Genomic DNA, 20,400 nt, shown 5'->3' with positions numbered 1-20,400 from the left:
TACATTCTGGTTTGTCTTCAGCAGCCTCAAAACGTGGTAGTGTTCATGAGGTTCCTTCTCCTTTCCTCAAGAAACCAACATTGGCTTTGCCTGTGGCTCCTGTGATGTCTTCTGCCACTCCTACCACCTCTACGCCCACAAGACCTGGCTCTCAGGCGTCTGTGGCTACCTCTCGAGATGTTTTCACACATCTTCCAGTTCCACCGTCGACGTGAGCGTCGACGAGCGCTCAGACGACGAGAGCGGCTTTGCCTGCATTTTCAACGGCTACGCTGACTACCACATCGGCATTTTCATCGTCGACGACGGTTTCGTCGACAGTCTCGACGTCGACTAGGGTTTTATCGTCGTCTACACCTGTCCCGTCGACGATTCCCATCTCCCCGACGAAGAAAAGAGAGTTCTCGTCGACAAAAGACCCAAAGACATCGTCGTCGACGATGCCGTCGACTAATGCCTCGTCGACAAAGCCACCGTCGACCAAGGTCCCGTCGGCGAAGAAGATCTCGTCGACGAAGACAGGCCCGTCGACGAAGACAGGCCCGTCGACGAAGACAAGCCCGTCGACGAAGACTCCGTCTACGGAGTCGATACCAGCATCGACGATCACCTCGTCGACGACGTCCCTTGTCGACGACTACAGCTACAGTGAATCGCCCATCGACGGTGTTACCGTCGACGACCATTCCGTCGACGAAGATTTCTTCAAAATTACTATTGTCAAAATCGGCCTCGTCGACACTCACGACGACGGCTCCGTCGACGGCAGAACCAATTTCGTTTGCGTCATTACCGTTAGTGCCATTGAAGACTGCCAAATCTTCACACCCTCGCACTACGGTACCCTGTCAAGAGATCTCTGATCTAGAGCCTCAACCACCATCTCCAATGTTTGCAACTAGTACGGAGCATGACACTGATTTGGAGCAGGAAGAGGACACGTTTGGGGCAGCACGTAGTCCCTCTGAATTGATAATTAAATGTCAAGACACAGATTCTGAGGATGGCAATGGCCCAGAATTTCACCAAGAAGAACAGTTCACTCAAGCTCCTGTGGCTACCATTCCAATGGCCTTGATATCTAATCTCCAACATATGCTGGACGATTATAATCGCCTTTTTCCTGCGACACCGCAGACTACACCTGCGCTTTCTCCCGCTCCTGTGGCACTACCTCCACCTACATTGCCGTCTATCGTACCACCTGCACCTTCTCAGGTTCATCGGTCTATAAGCATCCATACCACAATATATATGCAGGATGCGGATGAGGAGGAGGCGGATGCGGAACGTGAGGAAGGTGAAGTCCCTGACAACACGGATGATGAGGCAGGCGACCAGGATATGGCCGAATGGGATGATTATCGGGCGCAGACGCCCGCTCCTCAACCTGGTACCAGCTTCCATCTTTTAATGGATAAAGCGGCTCAACGTTTCAAACTCCCACGTTCCCAACGCGAGGAGGATTGTTTTCTATACGATTTTAAGGACAAACCTTTCAAGCAGGTGCACACAATCCCTTTAATGGATTTTGTATGGAAAGAGGGCATTAAACTGATGAATGCTCCAAACTCCTTACCTGCTCAGATTCCGCGCCTTGAGAAGTACAAGGCCCCTACAGGTTCTCCAGCTTGCCTGATTTCTCATCCCAAGCCGGACTCTGTCGTGACTCAGGCAGCACAACGTAGAGCACGAAATCCGGCGTCCCAAATCACAGCCCCTCCGGATAGAGAGGGTCGACGCTTGGATGCAATTGGCCGCAAGTTCTCGACCATGGCCTCCACATCTGTCCGAGCAGCTAATGCTTTGGCCATTTTGGGTCGTTATGACCGGCAGATGTGGTCAGACATTGCAGATTACATGGCACTCATCCCTGATGCTTCCAAGGCTGACGCACAGCAGATTCTCCGCAATGGACAAAGAGCAGCGGAAGAAATCATCGATTGTGCAGTGGATATTGCAAACACAGGTTTCCGCCTCTTGGCAAGTGCGGCTGCACTCCGACGCCAAGGTTGGCTAAAGTCCACCTCCTTCCGGCAGGAAGTCCAAGCCAGAATACTGGATATGCCATACGATGGAGAATCATTATTCGGATCCCATATTGATGATGCCCTTGAATCCATCAAGAAGGACACCGATACGGCGAAGTCCTTAGGCACGCTGCAATTTCGTAAGCAGTCCTTTCGAGGTGCGCGCGGACGCGGCACTTCTTCCAACTTTCGAGGTGGTCAGCAATACCGTTCATACAATCAGAGCGGCCAACGTTTTACGTCCAATCAGCAGTCTCGCCAACAACCCGCCAAAACATTCAGAGGAAAGTCGTCCTATCGTGGCGCAAATCAGAAACGCCAATGACTTTTGCCGCTCTCAACGTGTTGGAGGACGAATCTCTCTGTTTTATTCCGAGTGGTCCTCGATCACCTCGGACCGCTGGGTTTTGGACATAGTCAAACGGGGACATACCCTGGAGTTCACAGAGATTCCTCCTTGCACCCCACCTCGTGGCCCACCTCCTCCACATCTCGAGGAGCTTTACCATCAGGTCCGTCTTCTTGTGTTGAAAGGGGCAGTCGAAGTGGTCCCAAAACATCTAAGAAGAAATGGTTTTTACTCTTGTTTTTTCCTCATACTCAAGAAGAACGGAGATTGGCGACCCATTCTGGATTTGAGGGCCCTCAACCAGTTCCTAAAGTCTCAATCATTCCGTATGCTGGCGCTCCTGGAAGTCCTGCGTCTTCTATCCAGCGAGGATTTTATGACCACCATAGATCTTCAAGACGCGTACTTTCACGTTCCAATAATCAAACAACATCGCCAGTACCTGCGTTTCAAAGTGGGAAAAATGCATTTTCAGTTCAAAGTTCTACCCTTCGGACTGCGTTCCGCTCCTCGTGTGTTCACAAAGGTACTGGCCCCAGTGGTGGCTCATCTGCGTCTACAAGGAGTTCAGATCTTTCCTTATTTAGACGATTGCCTTCTCAAGTCTCAATGCCACAATCAGCTGAGTCGGGACACGCACATTTGCCAACAGGTGTTTCAGTCTCTGGGGTTGACCATCAACGTCGAAAGTCACAGTTTGCACCTCTGCAAACCAGATCCTTCCTGGGAGCGATCCTAGACACACAGCTCTCAAAGGCATTTGTCTATCACGAGCGACGTCTAAAGATACTGCGTCTGGTCTCACTCATTCGAAGAAGACAGTCCGTTTCTGTTCGGACGTTAAAATCATTCTTGGGAATGGCTTCATCTTGTATCGCACTGATCCCAAATTGCAGGTTGCGCACCCGTCCTGTTCAGGAAGAACTGGACTTACAGTGGCGTCAGGTCTCCGGGTCCTTCAATGACCTAGTTGCCGTCACGGCCCGCATGAAGATGAGCCTGCGTTGGTGGGCGCAGCCCGCGAATCTAAAAATGGGTGTGTCCTTCCTCGATCATGTTCCAGACTTGACGCTGACGACGGACGCCTCCCTGGAGGGGTGGGGCGCTCATCTCCAGGGCCTCTCCATCAAAGGCAAGTGGTCGACGGCGCAGCGCACGTGGCATATCAACAGGCTAGAATTGATGGTGATCTTTCTAGCGCTCAAGTCCTTCCTCCCAGTTGTTCACGGGGAATCCGTGCTAATCCAAACGGACAATACCACCAGTATGCACTACGTGAACAAACAGGGCGGAACCAGGTCTCCACTTCTGTCCCGCTTGGCCCAGTCAATCTGTGATTGGGCTCTCCGCCATCGCATCACTTTGACGGCTGTCCACCTTCCGGGTGTGTCAAACCTCCTGGCGGACTCTTTGAGCAGGTCCACTTCTCAACACACGAATGGGAACTGCACCAACCGACTCTGGATCTTGTGTTCCACCAATGGGGTCACCCAGATCTGGATCTCTTTGCAACACCGGAGAATCGGAAATGCTCATCTTATGCAAGTTGGCATCCCCACCCAGGATCCATCGGGAATGCCCTTTTGATCAACTGGTGCGATCTATTCGCTTACGCTTTTCCACCGCTCCCATTAATACAACGGGTACTGTGGAAGATGCGGAGGCAGCCCTGCCACATTCTGTTGATAGCACCTCGTTGGCCCAGACAGGCATGGTTTACGGAACTGCTGCTGATGTCCCTGTGCGAGCCCATTCCTCTACGTCCTCGTCCAGACCTAGTAACGATGGACAAGGGCCTTGTGTGTCATCCAGATCCCTCAACGCTTCAATTGTGGGCATGGAACCTGAGCACCTTGAGTTCGCGGACTTGAACATATCCCAGGAGTGCAGAGACATTCTGGCTCAAGCCAGAGCTCCGTCTACCATTAAGACTTACAAACTTAAATGGAAGCGGTTCTGTCATTGGTGCGTTTCAGCCAATATCCATCCCATCCATTCCACTCCTGAACAGCTCCTTCCTTTCTTTTTGATCCTCGCTCAGTCAGGACTCTCTCATTCTACTCTGAGAGTTTTCTTGGCTGCAATATCTCGTTTCCGACATGATGGCTCTTCATCCCTCTGTTCATCACGAGTTATACGTCAATTTTTCAAAGGGCTCTTCCGCAAGTTTCCACCTGTGCGTCGCCCTCCGCCAACTTGGCACCTCAATGTGGTATTAGCTCAACTTATGAAGTCACCATTTGAGCCTATCCATAAGGCCGATATAAAATTCATCACCTGGAAGGTTGCACTTCTTCTGGCTTTGACCTCATCTCGTCGCGTGAGCGACCTTCATGCTTTCACTATCAAGCCACCTTATCTACAGTTCAAACCTAACGGAGTGGCACTGCGTACCAACCCTTCATTCTTACCTAAAGTACCTACGGATTTTCATTTGAATGAGCCTGTGTTCCTTAAGACTTTCTTTCCGGACCCAAGATCTCCGGCGGAGCAGTGCCTCCATTCGTTGGACATCAAGCGATGTCTTAAATTTTACATTGCAAGAACTGCTCTTTTCCGCAAGTCCGACCAACTGTTCCTTGCTTACGGACGACTGCGCCGAGGATATCCAGTTTCCAAGCCAACAATGGCCCGGTGGGTTTCCTCAGCCATTGTTTTCTGCCACCAACAAGCGGGCAGACCATTACAGTCTCCAGTGAGGGCTCATTCTACGAGGGCGATGTCTTCGTCCACCGCCTTGTTTGCTGGTGTGCCACTTCATCAGATTTGCCGTGCAGCGATATGGTCCAGCAGGCACACCTTCACCAAACATTACTGTTTGGATGCCATCAGTGAAGCGGATACCGCAGTGGGGCAGGCAGTGCTTCGCCATCTTTTTCAGTAAGGTGAGCCTCTGTTCCCTCCTCCTTATTGTTTTCCTGTGATTGCTATGATGTTATATGACTGTATTAGTTTTATTATAGTACTGTCTTGATATATTATTCATGTGCTTAGCAATCTCAGTTCTAGGAGGTTACTGCTTTCTATTCTATTCAAGCATGTGAATCTATGAAAGACACCCCTAATACTGGAGAAGAACAATTGTTACTTACCTGTAAACAGGTGGTTCTCCAGTATTGGTGTCTTTCATAGATTCACATGCGACCCACCCTCCTGCCCTCAGAGGCTCTCTTCTCCTCATGCGCTCTTAGTTACTTTGTGCTACGAAAATCTGAGGGCTTGAGCTTCTGAGGAGAAGGTTCTAGAGGGTGCTGGCGCCTGATTGGCTGCAGTTTGGACTAACATAATGACACTAATATGTTACAAATTGTTTTTTCTCTTTGCCTGGCATTCCTATGTAGGAATCGTTTTTAGAGGATTTCAGTTGTATTTCCTTGTTTTTTTCTTGTATTATGTTTACATATATATATATATATTTAGCATTTATTGCTATTTTATTTACTGTGGGACTCCCACTTCGACGACGGGGAATATTCAAGCATGTGAATCTATGAAAGACACCAATACTGGAGATCCACCTGTTTACAGGTAAGTAACAATCGTTCAACTCACTAAACCAACTACAAAAAGGTTCTACTAGGACTGGCAGCACTCAGAAGCACGCGAAGTGACAGACACAGCCCATCATGATTGCAGACAACTAAAAAAGTTCCTACTAAATAACAAGTCATAATGTACTCAATCTGTCAATCCACCACCACTATCCCTTCTTAGTGGCAGGAGTACAAAGGAAGGACTGGACTGGAGTCTATGGTTTCTCTAGCATTACGCAGTTCTGTCAAGTACACTCATCCATAATCACTCAAGCCAAATGAGCACAAAATTGAAAACAATAAGCATAGTAGCACTGCCACTGACTGAGCAGGTGAGCACCTGCAATCACAGAAGCGGGAAACATCCTAAACAACGAAGATCAAACAACGACTTACCTGAACAACGGAGTCTGAACAACGAAGAATCACATACCACGTAGTCCTGAACCACGACTTTGTGGAACAACGAAGTCCTTAACAACGACTTAAAACATTTAAAATGTTCAGAATGTATTTAGCTTTTTAAGCCAGTAGACGGCACTGTTGGTTTGCATTTCACTGTGGTGAAGCCTTTCTCTTCTCGACGCGAGTGAAACTCTCTGGCTGTCACATTTGAAATGGCATCAATGGTGGTTGTCCGTTTTTCATAAGCTTAATTGTTGTTGAAATATTATGAGAATGAAAATATTTCTGCAATCCTTTTTTTAAATAATGTTTATTTATGTGTGAACGTGATTAAGGTAATCGAATTAAAAAGTGCTTTACAAATCTTATTTCAGTTCGTTATGCCCCGGCATTTTAGTGATCATTGCAGAAAGCAGTGTAAAAATAGATGAATGAATTGTAATATTGTGACTTGATGTGTGAATTATTGACTTTTCAAGTTCGTGCGGAGTTTAAAAGTATGTCTTTCCTTAGGAAAATATGTTAATTTAATGAATATTCACAAAAAAATATATAAAAGAATCTATGAGTAATTTTTTATTATAATCAAGCACATGCTAAATTTTGATCAGCCTTTCAACTCACTCTGCTTGATAGTGCTCGCTGATGGGCACAGCTTGAACGTGTTTATTTAAAAGAACATGCTGGCGTCAATAATTAATGGGCAATTTATAGTATTTTCGTGGGTAAGGAAGTCGTTGAAAAAAAGTAGTTGTTAAGGATTGTAGTGTAGTTCCTATATTCCCAATAGGCTCTGTGCATTGGAATAACATAAACAGCAGTGTAGACGTAGGACTGAGGTCATCTAGGTCTCTACTGACTATGTTAGACTTAATTAGGTTTGCCAGCTAGCTCAGAGGTCACTAGAAACTTTCTCGAGTGAACAGGAATGAGTTAACTTTCCTGAATAGACAAGAAGGGATTAGTTTCTGACAACCGCATAAACATGACAACTTTGCTCCCTCAGAATAAAGAGTATATCTCTAGAGTCGTGTGAAAACAATAGACCGCTATTTCACTCGGTCAATCGTGCATGCTTAGTTTCACAGAGTGCAGAGAAATAGAGAGACTGGCGTTTTCAAGAAAAGGTGTTATTTATTGAGCAGTCTTCTTTCTCATGCAAGAGAAATGAATTGCCACAATTGCAATACTTATCATAAAGTAAAGTGTGTACAGTAAAAGGAGTATTATAAAATAATACTGTAAAAGCATTGATATGGTTTCTTAGCCATATGATACTTTAAAGCGGATAAAATATATACATACATAAAAACATTGACTAACGTACTCAACTGGTGCTTCTAAGATACGCCTACCCCGGTATACCTGACCTAAGCCTAATATGTGGGAAGGAGTAAGTAAGTTGCAGTTTAAGTTAAGTTGGTTTTTGTCAAGAATCTGAATCAAGAATTCTCTTGAGGTTTTAATCAGCTCCGTAACTTGGTTATAGAATGAAGGAGGTCTTGTATTTCTCTCTCAGGACTCGATCTCCCAGCAACCCACAAGGGTGACTGGAAACACCGGAGCTGGAATTTCTCGGCAGGAGAAAAGACAGCGTCTCTCTCAGTGCGTCAAATGGGAGGGTCGGCTTCCTTCGGCACTCGCATCAGCTGGGCGTCGGGCAAGTAGATAGCCGCTCTGCTCCAAACCACCATGTGTTTGCTTAAGGCAACGTTGGTATATTTATACCTGAAAGGTGCCGGGTTTGACGTAAGGTTGGACGTAAGACGTCACTAAGAACTAACAGTTCTTTCTGGACTCCAGGAGTTCTTGCGCAAATCAAAACAAAAGCAGGGGGAATTCCCGGGCTGCTGGAGGCTTGGTTTGTTTAAAGAACGCGTTGTACTTTCTAGGAGTCTATGGGAGTAGCCTTGCCGTATTTGGACCGGATTGGCTATGACTAAATATGGACATGATTCTTATGCCTTTATAAGGATATGTTTTGTTATAACCACATAAGGGCATGAATCAGGAATATTTAATTAGGGTCCTAGATAGAATCACAACAGGATTATTCGTTGTTTAGCTTTTGTGGTTTAGGGAGTCGTGGTCAGGCAGTAGTTGTTTAGTCATAGAATCCACAGAAGCTTTTGAAACATAATTTACCAGCAATGTAATCGGCATCATTCTTGCTCTTCTGAAAAAACTTATATTTGCAATATAACACAGAGCAGAAGAAAACAAAGTAGTTATTAAATAGCTACTAGTACTCACCAAGCCCAGGGATCTCGACCCCGAGCAGGTCTTGTTCCCGGTCCAGGATGACGGACCACCGGTGCATCACCTGGTTGTAGGTGCGCCTGACCCCAGACTCCCGATACATGGCATGGCACACCTTACCCCATAGCTGGCGACGCTCCCGGAGGCCATACCCGGTACAGGGCCAGCCGCCTGCCACGACGGTCTTGGAGAGGTGGTGCTGTACAAAGAAGACCAGTGCAGCTACCTCCACCATGCTAACGATCTCCCTGGGACTAACTGTCTCCCCCCCTTAACCGCCCGCAAGGGAGCCGGCTACGGGGTGAGGGACTCTTCCCCTTCGACTTGCCGGCTCCCTTTGACATGGTCCCGGGTCAAAGAAAGGAAAAATAGGAAAGAATAGGGAAAAAAAGTAAAGAAAAGAAAAGAGAGAGTTTAAAGAAAAAGTAGTTATTAAAGTAACAAAAAGTTGAAAAAAACATAAAATATAGATGTAGAAAAATAGAGAGATAGATAATGAGTAAAAAAGTTTTAAAAAAAAGTTCAAATAAACAAAGGATTGCAAAGATTAAAGATGGATAGAAAAAGCATGCCCAGAACCATAGCAATGAATGAAAAACAAGATGGCCACGCCCATTGCAACCACGTGGGTAAGCATGCAAGAACAGACGTGAACGCGCAATCGCGCCCCGCACACAACGCGAGCATGCAACTAGCGCCCGGAAACGGAAATACGCAACGCGAACACTGAAAACAAGATGGCCACGCCCATGTATGACCACATGGGTAAGTTCCCAGTAGCCGCGCTGAAAAAAATCCTGCGAACACGCAAAAATAAAAAAGTCCGCAATTTCACAAAAGTTTGCGGATTTTGCGGACCGCGAGTAGGTTTTCGCACGAATTCACGTACTGCGAATTCGCAAAATTCCCCCATACTTAGTTGTCATCTACATGCCAAAAAACGCTAGAATGCCTATGCATGGGTCATCATGTGCAGTATGAATCCTTGAATAAAGGAGCTCCATGAGTGTCTCCATCATGAATGAATGAATGAATGAATGATTGTATTTATAAAGCGCAACATTCACTCCACGGAGCATCTTGGCGCTAGCAGAAAAAACATCTGATGATCTGTAGTGGGGGAGAAAACCAAGTTGAGTCACTGCGAGCAAAAGATTAGATGAGAGATAGAACAGTATGGGCTGGTGTGGTAAAAATCCAGGTCATTAGGAGCTTCTTGAACGTGAGTTCCATTTGTGTAAGTCTAAGCTGGGTGGGCAGGGAATACCATGCGTTGGTTCCTAAAACCGCCATTGCTTTGCCCCCTCTAGATTTCAGTTTGAAAGAGGGGTGTGCTAACAGGTTCTCCGAGGATGACCACAGTACACGATGGGTAATGTACGGTGTGATTTTAGATCTTAGGTCCAGTATCCTTTGTGGCTCTGTAAATGATAGTCAGGATTTTGAAGAGAATCCTCTTGAAAATAGGCAGCCAGTGAAGGCTTCAAAGTGCTGCTGCTCAATAGGAGCCTTTTGGCGATTTGAGTACCAACCTCACTGCAGCATTTTGGACAACATGCAATCTTTTCATGAACATCTTTTATGTTCCTGCATACAGACTATTACAATAGTCCCGGCATGGTAAGATTAAGGCAGCTGTAACCGTTTTCCTAGGAGGTAACGGGAGAAGGTTAAAAAACTTTCTAAGAGTTTTTATCGTTTGGAAGCAACCACCGCAAGGGCTTGGTTATGGAAGGATAATGTGTGATCAAACTTGATCCCTAAATTTCTCACCGTGTCCACAGTGTAAGGAGGTGAGCCGAATTTGAGGGCCACTGCTGGCTTGGTGAAAATAAGTTGGACTTTCCAAACATCATAATTTCACTTTTTTAACTGTTGCATTTTAGATGATTCAATTTCATCCAATCCATCACTGCCATTGGGCAATGGTGAAACTTCTCTTCCGCTACTGTAGAGTTTTTGTCGAGAGTAAGAATCAATTGTGTATCACTGGGCCCCGAGCAGTAGTTTTCTGTCCATTCTATTCTCTATCCCGTACCACTCCGCCACAAACTGTCCCCCTGAGCACTCCAAGTTGATATATGCAATGCTATGTGTCCATACTGACCCTGCTGCGCTTTCTCCCCATACTACCGTAATCATGAGTGATCTGAATTGTTTCAGTATCTCACGTGGAGTGGGGAACATGGAGCACAAGAACAGGTATAAACAATGCAGATCTTAAGGATAGGAATAGTGCCAGTGTGCAGACAAATTATAGGAGAAAAAATATTGGACAAAATATCATGTAAAGAATTTAGGGAAAACATTTTGTGATGATAATTTTCGATAGGTAAGCAAAGTTTTTCTATATATATATCCTCATATGTACCTTGACGATATATATATATCTTCAAGGTATGTAGGTGTGTAGTTAAAAAGAGTAAATCTACACTTACCTATTTGCACTTACGTTCTCAAATTTGGGACATTGATATTTTCAACACGATATTCTGTCCCAATGATATTGGAGTTCCCAATATTCTGTCAATGATCAATCAATCAATCAATCAGGCGTTTATAAAGCGCACTACTCACCCATGAGGGTCTCAAGGCACTGGCCCGATCCAATTTTGGAAAAGGGGGGTGGTGATGGACAGAGTTTCTGAATGATGCAGAATACTCTTACCAAGTCAATAGATCATGGTTTTAATCCATCACCGTTTTTTAGCTCACTGCACCATCCCAGCTCAGAACCTGGCTATATGCAAATTAGTCTGTTCCTGTCCCAGTGCATGATGGGAACAGGGCAAACCAAACTACCAAGCCAATTCTTATACTGGGAAGGAAACAAGCTTCCGGGGACCGGTTTCTGGCATCACAGCCTTCTTCGGCCCGGCTTGCTTGAATCCTGATGGTGCAATGAGCAAGGGACTCACGTCTGAGTATACCCTCCCACACATAGTGTGGTTAAAACCGATTTTGGAAAAGGGGGGTGGTGATGGACAGAGTTTCTGAATGATGCAGAATACTCTTACCAAGTCAATAGATCATGGTTTTAATCCATCACCGTTTTTTAGCTCACTGCACCATCCCAGCTCAGAACCTGGCTATATGCAAATTAGTCTGTTCCTGTCCCAGTGCATGATGGGAACAGGGCAAACCAAACTACCAAGCAAATTCTTATACTGGGAAGGAAACAAGCTTCCGGGGACCGGTTTCTGGCATCACAGCCTTCTTCGGCCCGGCTTGCTTGAATCCTGATGGTGCAATGAGCAAGGGACTCACGTCTGAGTATACCCTCCCACACATAGTGTGGTTAAAACCGATTTTGGAAAAGGGGGGTGGTGATGGACAGAGTTTCTGAATGATGCAGAATACTCTTACCAAGTCAATAGATCATGGTTTTAATCCATCACCGTTTTTTAGCTCACTGCACCATCCCAGCTCAGAACCTGGCTATATGCAAATTAGTCTGTTCCTGTCCCAGTGCATGATGGGAACAGGGCAAACCAAACTACCAAGCCAATTCTTATACTGGGAAGGAAACAAGCTTCCGGGGACCGGTTTCTGGCATCACAGCCTTCTTCGGCCCGGCTTGCTTGAATCCTGATGGTGCAATGAGCAAGGGACTCACGTCTGAGTATACCCTCCCACACATAGTGTGGTTAAAACCGATTTTGGAAAAGGGGGGTGGTGATGGACAGAGTTTCTGAATGATGCAGAATACTCTTACCAAGTCAATAGATCATGGTTTTAATCCATCATCCTCATATGTACCTTGACGATATATATATATCTTCAAGGTATGTAGGTGTGTAGTTAAAAAGAGTAAATCTACACTTACCTATTTGCACTTACGTTCTCAAATTTGGGACATTGATATTTTCAACACGATATTCTGTCCCAATGATATTGGAGTTCCCAATATTCTGTCAATGATCAATCAATCAATCAATCAGGCGTTTATAAAGCGCACTACTCACCCATGAGGGTCTCAAGGCACTGGCCCGATCCAAGCCTGCTGGCGACCAGCAGCGGTAGCGTCAACCAATAGTAATACAAATTGAGGTACCAGATTCAGGCAAATCTCTTGCACAGATATTCACCTTCACTAGGGCCAGGCTACAACCGGGAACCTGGAACTCGGTAGCCCTCACCATAAGAACTGAGTCATTCCTCCTTGTCTTCAACACTCATCTTGTGAGACCATTCCTTCTCTCCTTGCTGAATACCAGCATTATTCCTTTCTCCTCTACACTCCCTGTATCTATGTAAACACCTGCTAACTCCTCTAATCTTTTTTCCCCAGTGATGTTGCATCCCTCTGCTTCTTCCCAGAGGTACCATCACCCTTTCTCAGCTCTAAATGTGTCTTTGTTCCACGTTCTTATTTTACATTGTGAATTATTGAGCCCCTCTGCACAGCGCCCACCTGGTTTCTGGTGCTGGATGGCCATTTGACTGTCAAATACCTACATAAAATGTGACCCCTATCACTTTCCTTATGGCTGAATGAAAACACTTTTAAATTAATTAAAAATTCTGTGCTTCTCTCTTCGTAGAAAGGACACACAAATGCAATTATATATTTTTTATTATAGTGCCCAACATATATGATTTGATATGAGTTAAAAACAGATGATTGATTTGTATCCCATGAACCATAATACAAGTTCATTTCCATTAGGGGAAAAGAGAATCACAGTAAAGTAATAGGAAATGTGAGCTTTGTCCACAAGCTGGAACATGAAGCTCTTTACTATTTGCTTGACTCAAATCAGGACTATCAGACAGATGAAATATATTTTCAGGCTGAGAGTAGACTGCCAAGTAGAGACAGAAACACAGATACAGACCCAAATCGAATGCACTAAACGTTGCAAAACTTGACAACAAAATTAATCTTGCCACAGAAAGCACTATTTATGTCACTATTAGATGGAGCCCAGCTTGTACTCCATATGATCTCTTTTGTGTCAGGGAAACAGTGGTTCCTGTAGGAAAATATAGCTATACATGATATTACTGCACAATCGCAATATAAAAAGGGTTGTGTAAGATGTCATAGAAGGGGGACCAGACACCCTAAGAGTTTGCACATGTATGTTTAGATTATTTACACAATATATATTAACATTATTTATACAAAGAAAAGCATTTGTGAAAAAAGTGTCCCAAGTGAGTCTTGAACCAAACAGTTAAGGGACAAGGTGTGGAAATATGTTCAAGGGTTCACGTATTTGTAACAGAGAAAATGACCAACAGTGTCATTTCCTCAAATTATACAGCCACTTTATACAGTGATAAGTGCTGTGATATTGGTTCGTTTTCACAAAATGTTGACGGCGTTTCGACCCTATTAAGGATGCAGGGTCTCTTCAGGACCTAGGATGGTTTGGGCATCTGAGTTCTTGACCACACAATACAAGTCTGAATGAAGGTGAAGTGGAGGTGCCAACTGGAAAGGGAAAAAGACGAGGAAAAATAAACATATTCCTCTACGTTACGCCTCACCTGGGGAGGTTTAGGTTTTTGGTTTATCTGCAGTTTTACAAGTTCTTGTTAATCTGGGGATGCATCAAAACCCTTGGAAACGCCTCCCTTTTCAAGGATAATGCAACACAGCGATTCCAGCTGTGTTACATTACTTGAGATTTGTCAAACCACACAGAGCCACACAAGTATGGCTTTGAGTGGCTTCATAAATCAAATTTTTCATTTGCGTCACTCTTGCACCACATTCCGTGGTGCGAGAGTGACGCAAAGGGGCTCGTAAATATGCCCCTAATTTATAGTGGCAGTAAAAACAAGCAAGCCATAATACTGCGTGTATGTGGGTGTCTGCTGGTGTGTTTCTGGGCACTTTTACCAAGAAAATACAGTTACTGATTCAACTACAACTAAACCATTGCCACATTCTAAGAACAAACGACTTCTCCTACACACTTACGCACTCTAAATCACCAGCCATCTAAAGGCATAGTGGACAAGGGTGGAGCCAGTTCTGTCAGAGTGGATGGGCAGATTCCAAAAAGAAGTCCTGGTACTGTTCAGTGTTTGGGTAATCCACTTACCTGGCAGCCATGATCAGGAGAATTTGGGGCCAAGTTTTATTAGCCCATTATGAATGACATCCCTCAAGACACTGCTTCCTGATCATTTAATATTTCAATTTGCCATCAGAGTGATACAGAGCTCTTGAAAAGGCCCTCGGCTATTATCATATTACTCATGAGAATCATGCAAACTGTCTGCAAGGCACCAAGACCTGCTCATTGAAAACCCTGAGCGAGCTTAACATGCCCTCACAAACTCTTGCAGGTCTTCAGACACCCTCAACTAGGCCGTTTAGATCAACACTTTTTCCTTTAGACACCATCATCCCTCGCTGTCAAGCGTCTGCAGCCTACTTTCAGACTACCCAGAGTGGCCACCAAAAACCCTCTCAGAGGCCGTATGACTAGCTAGTACAGCAGGTAGGAGAGTGTAAATATTCTGGAGGAATGGTTCTGTAGTGAACATCAATGTCACCATTACCCTGAAAAACATGAAAAAATCCATTGCCTTGCTCCTCTTGTGGATGTAATTGGACAGTTGTGGTCTGCAATTCCCCCTTGACATTTAGAGTTAACCCATGGCCTTTCGAAAAGCCTACCACTCCTGACACCCCCACACTTACAGATACTCCCCGAGGGACATGTCAAGAGTGTGGTACAGCAGGGACTAACATCATATTTATTTTATATATAATATAGTAACTCGCAGTCCTCTAGCTAGGAAGGCCAAAGAAGAACAGTGTGTGATATCTAAATGATGTGCAACTCCTTGCCCAAGCATTGCTTCTTGATAGACAGAAACATTGGCAGCATGAAAAATAAAAATAACTTACTGGTTGTTAAAGTTGGAACCATCAGTTCAATGCAATGGCTTCTTTGGTCCCTCCAACATCAATCTAGTGACCAATTCTCCCTTTTTAGCAGAGCATGAAGGTGCACATGGTTAACGTCCTTTCAGCATGTCCTGAAGCCAGAAGTGCTGTCATGATCTCACATTCCTGAAACTCACAGCATGCTGACTTCTCACACTCTTCTACCTTTACCTAGGTCCTTCACTATTCTGCTCAGCTTTCAATGGCACCTTATCATTTCCCTGTCTTCGTGGGTACATGGTCTGATCCACCAACTCCATGATGCCCAAGCTTCACACATATGCTGCAAGACCACCACCCCAAGTTCATAGGCTAATCTGTTTAGGAGCTGTATGGTTCTATATACATTAGCCCAACCACCACTTTTCTCGCTCTTTCTGATTTTCTATTTCCCCCACCACCACTAAAGCCAACTAAAACATCCACAGGAGTCAGACATCCTCTTGAAGTAAATCTTTCACAATTTATAGATAATCCTCTCCAGCCCCTATTCGGACTCACCTTATGGCAACAGGAAGCTCATTGAGAGAACTGCACCCATGACCGTGAGCTGGAGTGTACGCAAATCCCTTACTGGCTCTTGTGTGGCAGAGATGGCGTGTTGGCCTCTTTGGAGAACTTTTGCGTTGCCCAAACTGTACCTATGAAGAATTAGTATAGTTTAGCTCTGCCTCAATTACATTTCCTTTCATGCTGTTCTTTTTTCCCCATTTAGCCCAAAAAAATTGTTCATATTGTAAACGTTTCATTCACACTGTTTAAGACAGCGGTGTATCAATAATATAGAAAACTTCTGGCAATATGCTTTCAAATGGCTGGCCCATGAAACTGAAAATAGGTTGCTATTATTAAAATCATTGGTGGGATACCATGAAGGTATACATTCTATTATACCCAGTTTATCTGTGAAGAGAACCAGTTGTCATGGAAATGTGGATCACATCAGAATTTTTACATTCCGATGCACAGGACAAAGTTAAAACTGGTGCGACGATCAGCACATATGGGCAGCGTCATACCCTTGAGGACTGTGTGACTTTAAGGTGGCACTCCCAATCATACACCAGAGGATGGAACAGTGACATTTGTAGTATCCACAGTGTGGTTACTGATAAAAAACAGAATTGATTATCTCTCCCTGACCGGAAGTTCCAGGTAGGGTGATACTGTAATTTTGGTCTGTAGTCCTGAGGAAGGCTGGTTGGGCCATTTGGGAGATTTAAGGGGGCCGGAACGTGTCGACAATATGCAGATAGGAGGGATGAAGGGGTAATAGTCCCCCCTTTCATCACCATCCTTAATCTTTTAATCCTAGCCAGGAGGTCCATGAGTAAAGGCACTTAAGGACTCTCTTGAGCTAGTTTTGATCACAGTTTTGTTGTGGTTCTGAACAAAAGATCCCATAACATATGTGTATGTATTGTCTGCCCTATCCCCTTGTCCATCCCAGGCATTGGTCTTCGGTGGGATGTTGTTAGCAAGCCCTATGATGAAGCATAGCTCTACTGGTGGGTGAGGCCAATTATAAAAACCTTGTTTTTTTCCTGAGTGACACCCACACTAGAAATTTTATGTCCTCCTTTACCTTTTTTTGTGTGTGATTTTGGGGTCTGTTGGACGTCTCATGTAAATGTCAACAAAAATCCAAGATGTTAATACAGGACCACATTACACATGTTACCTAGATGTATTTTTTAATTTACATGTTTGTTTTGCTGGAGTTGGCTTAAAAAGCCAATTTCTACAAAGTGCAGTGTGCAATGGACACTACTTGGAATAAGAATATTTAAGTTTTGTTTACCTTTCTTGAATACATTTTTGAAAATCCAATGGACACTGCGAGGGACAGTGGATTTGTGATTCTGTGACTGAACCGTTTACTGCATAATTATAATTTTTCAGCATTTGCAACATAACATGTCAGTTCTACAACCTTTTCACACAAATTGAGTGCAGGCCTGGATGGCATAAGCATCAGCAAATGATCAAGGTTAGCAAGTACCTCTTCCTTTATTTATTGCCAACAAGGTTCACATTAGAACAGAGTTCAGTCTGTTACATAGATCCTGAAGAATGCCCACCTGCACCTCCTGAAGGGCAAATGAGGAATGAAACATGATGACCTCACAAAGTGAACTATCCTCCCGTTTTTTTTAAATGCCATTTAGATGAAAATAATAAAGTGTACCAGTCCACTTATGAGGTATTTTTAACAGCACTATCTACCTCTGTCTCTACCTATTTATTATCCATTATTCAGGACCTTACTTAACATATATACAACGCAAACCTCCTTCCATAGCGCCCTCTTACATACCATCCCAAGAGCTTCCATGTGTCAGTGGGCTTGTAGCCCACGCCTTCAGGCACAAGGAGAAGGCCTATGATGTTGCATAGCGAAACAAAAGGGGATGATGGACGGAGCGTTTGAGCAAATCAAACACTCACCCCCAGTCAACTGATCTGGGTTTAATCCTTCACCATTCTTTAGCTCACTCAGCCACCCCAGTTCAGACATGGCCATATGCAAATCAGTCTGACCCTGTGCCTCATGGGAACATTCCAGCCCGAACTGCTATGATGTTGCATGCCACCTGGTCAGCGGGTTACAGCTTTTGTTCTCAATAGAAAACCCACCTTAGACAGTTATCAATTTACATGAATCCATTTTTAGTTTGAGTCTTTTATTTCTCCACTGTATCTTTTTTCTCATGTGATTACTAGAGACAAGCCAAGGTAAGTCTGCACATTCTACATTAACATGATGCCAGGGCCAAAAAACTTCAGAAGTATTAGGACACTAAGGGCAGGCATGAATGTAAGTACATCACACAGGGGACATTCCTGTCTAAACAGCAGCATAATGTTGATTTGTTGCTTCATACTTTAGAAAACCTGGCTGAACATAATACTACTAGCCATCACAATGGTAAAGCTCTGCAGAGTGGTTTGGGAGCTGTCATTATTATGACAGAGGGAACCTTGAAATATTTTCCTATTTCATGGTTTCATGTGAAATATGTGTTTTATACCACTGCATTTTCTGCAACAAAATCACCCAAACATGTAATATAGAAAATTGTCTTTGAAGATATGATCATGGGTCTAGGATTCTCATACACACTGAGAAAAGGCCATATCATAACTTTCTTGTTATAATAGAATTTTAGAGAAAGCAACAAAATCTACCATCATTTTGAAATACATTTGATTGTGAAAATATCAAGTCTTATTTGTATGGAAGTATGCATCCAACACACTCACTTTTTTCATTTTTCTGTCCAATAAATTGTGTTGCTACTTTCTGTCACATGACTCAAGGTAATTGATCCTTATTGATTTGTAGATAAGTGAAAATGTAAAGTAAATACTTTCCTGTCTGAGTGCAGCTGCATGCTTTTGTTTTAATAAATGCAGTGCACCATAAGATCTTAGAACAGTCCCTTGTACATATGCATCTAATGAATCCTAAAAGATATTAGCGATGGCATCTATATCTATATTAGACATGTAATCTCTGACTGCACGCACCAATTATCTTCTGGATCTTTATGTAGCCCTCTACCAAAGATCTAGGGGCTTATTTACAAGCCCCTTGCGCCTCATCACTTTTTGTGACATATCGGTGGTGGATTTTACTGCTCCATATTTACAAGGACAAGAAAAGCCGACTTTCATCTGTGAGGGCCATCTTGGGCATCACATGTGGTATTCTATGGGCTTGGGTGATTGTTAATATTGTATTTTTCCCTTTTCTAATTCTGCTATCAATTTTGTTAAGGCCAGATCTTCTGGTATGCCTTCAGATCCTTCTGGGATCCATACAAACTTTATATGAATGAATGAATGAATTAATTTATAAAGCGCCAGAATCACCCCCGAAGGGGTATCTCTGCGCTAGAGGTACGGGTAAGCAAGGCACGCAAAATCAGTTACTGTAGAGTTCTGTTTTCAGGAGTTTTCTGAAGCGTGGGAGGTCGGGCACTTCCACAGATGTAATGGGAGAGAATTCCAGTACTTTGGGGTGAGGTAAGAGACAGCTCTGTAAAGTTTCCTGTAGCATGGGATCACAAGAAGGGCTTTTTCCCTTGAACACAGATAATCTGCCGGGCTGGGAGCGCTTAATTCTTTCTGCGAGATAATCAGGAACACTATCTTTGAGAGTTTTGTGGACTAGGCAGCACATTTTGAATTTGATTCTTTGGTGGATAGGCAGCCAGTGAAGGTTTCTCAACAATGGCAGGGAGGAGGTTCTGTGGGGAATATTAAGTGCCAGGCGAGCAGCCGCATTCTAAACCACCAATTTTCACCTATAATGATTCTCCATTTCTTCCTTTTTGCACTCCAGACTTTCATTTCCCGGATCATGCTTCCATTTTCTGAAAAAACATCCAAGATATCATTCAGTTGTTCAAAGTTCAATATGTGTTCTTTTTGTGTAGTTTTTATTTCTGTAATCTTTAAAATATGTTTCAATACACGCTGATATTCTGTCTTGATCTTGGTAGTTGTTAGACCTGTCAGCCTTAGGGTGGTCTTCCCCCAAACCTTTTGCTTTCGACCCCACTGTTTTTGCTGATCTAGTTTTTGCTGGCTTTAGGACTTTGCCCACTTTACCACTGCTACCAATGCTAAGCTGTATGTGCTTACCCTTTAAAACATGGCAACATTGGCTTATGCTCAAAGGCAATATTTAATTTGCTTATAATCCCCTTTTTAAATGGCACTACATGTGCCCAGGGCCTGTAAACCAAATGCTACTGGTCAGTTTTACATGTTCTTTCAGTGAGCAACTCATTTGTTTTTCACTACTGCAAGGCCTACCTCTTCCATAGGATAATACTTTAGTTACCTAATTACATTAAATAAGCTATAACTTCAAAATGGGAACAGGTAACCCATTAATGTTGGGTG

General features: G+C 44.0%; 1 long non-coding RNA gene across 1 annotated transcript in view; it reads right to left on the bottom strand.

Annotated features, from left to right (window-relative positions):
• Nucleotides 1-15,992: 15,992 nt before the first annotated feature.
• Nucleotides 15,993-20,400, bottom strand: part of LOC144770863 (uncharacterized) — a 180,250-nt gene continuing 175,842 nt past the window's right edge. The window contains exon 3 of the long non-coding RNA XR_013599059.1: nucleotides 15,993-16,127. This is a non-coding gene — a long non-coding RNA (uncharacterized LOC144770863). The remainder of the gene's footprint in view (nucleotides 16,128-20,400) is intronic.

This window comes from Lissotriton helveticus, chromosome 7, assembly GCF_964261635.1.
Source record: "Lissotriton helveticus chromosome 7, aLisHel1.1, whole genome shotgun sequence".
Lineage (NCBI taxonomy): Eukaryota > Metazoa > Chordata > Amphibia > Caudata > Salamandridae > Lissotriton > Lissotriton helveticus.
This window is presented reverse-complemented; position numbering and strand designations above follow the sequence as displayed.